Genomic DNA, 5083 nt, shown 5'->3' with positions numbered 1-5083 from the left:
GTCTCTGTCCATCTGATCAGATTTGAGGTCAGATCAGGTTCACTACACAACTTAAAATTGTGAGACCGGGGGAATTTTCAGCTGTTCACAAAGAATATGTTTTGCTTTTACTAACCGTTCTAATAGTTGTGTAACTGGGATGATTCCTTTACAAAGTGTGCAGCTTTTTTCACTGCAGTATTTTCTTCGGGGCTTCTCAAAACTTGTTTTAAATGTTCAGTGAGCTGCAACATTTCTGAGATGCAGCTGCTTGTACCAGCAGTTTTCGAGCGCGCGTGGTAGTGGTGTTTCAGTGTGAGCGCTGCCTTTAGCTTTTTAGCTAGCGCACCTGTATTGCATTACACCAGTGGTGCCTGTGGTGGTGGGGGTCGTAGTTCAGTAGGCGGGACGCTCGGTTCTGTTAACGGGGCGGCGCACCCCGCTTGTATAATAGTAGGGCAAACACTGCATTTGTGCCCAGGCTTCAACTTCCTGTCTGATGTCTGGAGATGTTGCTTCAGTATTTCCACATAATGTTCTCCTCATGATGCCATCTATTTTGTGAAGTGCACCAGTCCCTCCTGCAGCAAAACAACCCCACAACATAATGCTGCCACCCCCGTGTTTCACAGTCGGGATGGTGTTCTCAGGCTTTTTCCTCCAAACGTAACAGTTCAATTTTAGTTTCTTCAGACCACAGGACATGTCTCCAGAAATTAAGGTTTGTCCCTGTGTGCGTTTGCAAACATTAATCTGGCTTTTTTATGTTTCTTTTGAAGTAACGGCTTCTTCCTGGCAGAGTGGCCTTTCAGCCCATGTCGATACAGTTTCACTGTGGATGTTGCTATGTTTACATGGACATAAATATTCAGATTAAACAGCCATTCAGAATAAAATTGCCTCCTGTAAATGCCCCATTCGGATTATTTTTTGTTGATTCATCTCGATCCAAAAGAATTTGTAATCTGAATGAGATGGGTGGTTTATGCCGATTCATAATCTGAACAGTGTGCATGTCAACACTTAATCTGATCATTTTTTTCCGATCATGGAAACTGACCTGACTGTGCACATGTGACCTGTCAACTTCACATATTTCCACCTGGCTAGATGCTAATAATATTAGCATGTCGGGGAAGTAAAACTGGTCGATGAGCGACAACATTTCTACTAGAAACTTTGAAAGAGCTCAAAATAATCTGTATTACCTGTAGCTCAGTCAGGGACGTCTCTACCGTCATTAAAACCTGACGCGGGTCCATTTTGGGCGCTCAGGTTTGTTTACGTTCGTCCTGGAAGTAAACCGGAAGTAGAACTTCTTCTGTGTTTTTTTTTAAGGAGAGTTTACCACTCTGCACATGTCAGTACTTCTGTTCAGAATAAAAGCTGCATGTAAACGCTCATCTTGAACAGATTGTGCCCATGTAAACGATACATTCGAGTTATTTAATCTGAAAACATTTCAATCCGGTCAAAGAACTTTGTGCATGTAAACAGCTAATGAGACACTCCTACCAGTTTCAGCTAGCATCTTCACCAAGTCTTCTGCTTTTGTTCTTGGGTTGATCTGCAAATTTCAGACCAAACCATGTTCATCTCTGGGACACAGAACCCGTCTCCTTCCTGAGCGGTATGTTGGCTGGACATCCCCGTCTTGTTTGTACTTGCGTGTAATTGTTTGTACAGATAAACGAGGCACATTCAGGCATCTGGAAATTGCACCCAAGGGTGAACCAGACTTGTGCAAGTCCATAATTCTCTTCCTGATGCGTTGGCTGATTTGTTTCAACTTTCCCATGAAGTTCCACAAGGAAGGATTCAAGGTTCTTTGTCAATCGCACCTCATGTGGTACATGTGGTGGAACGAAATTATGTACACAGGGTCCCAGTTACATCCAACAATAAAATGTAAAAGAAAAACAATGATAACATCTAAGAGATGAACTAAGAAAAACAATTAAATATACACTAAGGACTAGTCGTATAAAAACATTACGTCGAACAGCAGCACAAACATGAGTCTGTGTGAGCAGAGGAGCACGCATGAACACATCAACATGAAACAGATTCAGTTCAATTCAAAAATACTTTATTAATCCCAGATGGAAATTAAATGTTGTAACTCATCATCCTGGTTTCATTAAAGAGTTGTTCTAGATGCTGATGGCAGGAAGGATCTCTTGTAGCGTATGTCCTACAACAGATCTGAAGAAGCCGCTGACTGAAGACTGTTGTTGTATGACAGTCTGATGAAGAGGATGCTGAGGGTTGTTTATAATGTTCTTCATTTTATGAAGAATCCTTCTTTGTACAACCATCTCCAAAGGTTCTAGAGGAGTCCCCAGAACTGAGCCAGCCTTATCCTGATGCATGCTCAATAATCCAGGTAGAAAAATCTAAAAAAAAAAAAAAAAAAAATTAAATCTGGTCGTCTGGACCAGCTTTTAAACCCCAAAATACATTACAGCAAAGACTGGTTCATCCCAAAGATCCAGTCCCCCGGCACAAACAGAGTAATATTGTGTATGCTGTTCAGTGTCAGGAGGGCTGTGCTCAGTCTTACATCGGGGAAACTAAACAGCCACTGGCCAAAAGGATGGCCCAGTACAGAAGATCAACATCATCAGGCCAGGACTCTGCGGTCTACACTCATCTCCAGGCCAGCGGTCACTCTTTCAGGGATGAAGATGTTCACATCCTGGACAGAGAGGAACGATGGTTTGAGAGAGGAGTAAAGGAGGCCATCTTTGTGAAAAGAAATCGTCCATCATTAAACAGGGGTGGAGGCCTCCGGGTTCAATTGTCCCCCTCTTACAATGCTGTGATTGCTAGTATCACTCAGCCCTCTGTGAATAGTAAACAGCCATCAGTGTGCTAATGATCCATTGTTAGGCTGATGGTCCTTCTTGATCATGTGAGCTGCTGGTTTTGGTTGTCAGCAGCAAACTGGTTGATCCACTCTGAGAAGGTGCTATTTAAGAGACTGAGCTGAATACAGCACCTCAGACTGAAGAAGTCTCTTGGATGAGAGACGAAACGTTTCTACATTTTTTTGTTGTTTTGCTTTTTTTTTTTTTTTGAATGTCCAGAGGACCAGATTTAACTATTTTTAGATGAGCCAGCCTTCTTTATGAGCTTGTTGATCTTTTTTAAGTCACTTGCTCTGGTGCTGCTCCCCCAGCAGATGATGGCAGAAGAGATAGCACTCTCTACAACAGACTTATAGAAGATATGCAGCATCTTGCTGCAAACACTGAAGGACTTCAGCTTCCTCAAGAAGTACAGTCAGTTGTTGTTTTCAACCAGTTTGACACGACTGTCAACAAGGAAGAGGGCCGGCAATGGAGGAGGGGCGTACCAAAGAGACTGTCTAATCACAAGCAGAACTGGTTTGTTCCACTTTGGAGTAAGCTGTAGGAGGAAGAATCAGTTTTGTTGTGTGTTTCCTTGACTGATGAAGCCTTCTGGATCGAAGGCGAAACGTTTCAGCACAAAAAAAAGAAACTGTCCAGAAGACCTGACTAAAAAATGTTGGATACAGTCTGCTCTGTCTCTTCTTGTAGACGACTTCACTGTTGCATCTTCAGTCCAGTCTGTTGTCCAGGTGAACCCCAATGTATTTATACTTCTCCACCACCTCCACTTCTTCTCCCATCATGGAAATAGGGTTGGACCTGTTCCTGTTTCTGCTGAAATCTACAGTCATCTCCTTTGTTTTGTTCACATTCAAGATGAGATGATTGTTTCCACACCATGCCACAAAGCGGTCCACCAGTTCCCTGTACTCAGCTTCCTGTCCATCTCTGATACACCCGACCACTGAAGAGTCATCAGAATATTTCTGCAGATGACAGGAGTCTGTTTTGTACTGGAAATCTGAGGTGTACAGAGTGAAAAGGAATGGTGAGAGTACAGTCCCCTGTGGTGCTCCTGAGCTATTGACCACCTGGTTGGACACACAACCCTTCAGTCTCACAAACTGTGGTCTGTTTGTCAGGCAGTTTTTGATCCAGGTGATTGTTGAGGCCTCCACCTGAGTCTTCTGAAGTTTCTGACAAAGCAGACCAGGCTGGATTGTGTTAAATGCAGTGGAGAAATCAAAGAACATGACTCTCACAGTGCTGTCTGCCTTTTCTAGATGACAGTGAGTTTGCTGAAGCAGGTGTATGATGGAACCAGGATCATACAGATCAGCAGCACCATTGAAATTGATCAGCAGCAACATTGAAACTGATCAGCAGCAACATGATGTGATTTTTCACAGTGATTATTCTAGTTAGAGATTCATGAGTCTAACAGCCTCAGGGTAGAAGCTGTTCCTCAGTCTAGTGGTTCTACACTTAATGCTCCTCAACCTTCTTCCTGAGGGGAGTGGGGCAAAAAGTGTGTGTGCTGGGTGAGTGGGGTCCTTCAAGATGCAGGTGGCCCTCTTCCTGCATCTGGAGGTGTAGATGTCTGTGATGGTGGGGAGGCTGACTCCCAACAGTCTTCTGTGCAGCCTTCACTACTCTCTGCAAAGCTTTTCTTTCTGCAGCTGTGCAGCCTCCATGCCACACGTTGATGCTGGAGCACAGGATGCTCTCCACTGCACACCTGTAGAAGGAGGTGAGGACTGAGCTTCCCAGACCAGCTCGCCTCAGCCGTCTGAGGAAGTAGAGTCTCTGATGAACTTTCTTGATCAGGCTGGTGGTGTTGTTGCTCCAGCTGAGGTTGTCATTCATGTGTACACCCAAGTACTTGTAGCTGGAGACCACTTCCACTGCAGATCCTCTTATGTATGTTCTTCACTGATGTGAAGAAGAATTGATGTGAAGCAGTGTGTTTCAGGTGTTCCTTAAATTACATCTATAGGTGTGTCTTTAATTAACTCAGATGTTATCAATAAACTCATCAGAAACTTCCAATTACATGGCATCAAATGTCCAAAATTGTTAAGAAATAGTAATATTCGTGTATTTAAACTTTTGACTTTGAAGAAAGTCATAAAAATTGCCTTAAAAAAATCTCACTCATCGTTTTGGCATTTTGCAAATAGAAAAAATGTTGGTAATCGTAACTGACCTAAAACGAGAAAAGTTTATTCTGATTTCACGTCAGACAGTGG

General features: G+C 43.2%; 1 protein-coding gene across 1 annotated transcript in view; it reads left to right on the top strand.

The window, feature by feature from the left end:
* LOC119414953 (WD repeat-containing protein 48) overlaps positions 1 to 5083 on the top strand; it is a 14145-nt gene that overhangs the window by 6667 nt on the left and 2395 nt on the right. The window lies entirely within an intron of this gene.

The sequence above is a fragment of the Nematolebias whitei genome, chromosome 9 (genome assembly GCF_014905685.2).
Source record: "Nematolebias whitei isolate Nwh7 chromosome 9, NemWhi1, whole genome shotgun sequence".
Taxonomy (NCBI): Eukaryota; Metazoa; Chordata; class Actinopteri; order Cyprinodontiformes; family Rivulidae; genus Nematolebias; species Nematolebias whitei.
Note: the sequence above shows the minus strand (reverse complement) of the source record. Positions and strands in the feature narration are given on the sequence as shown.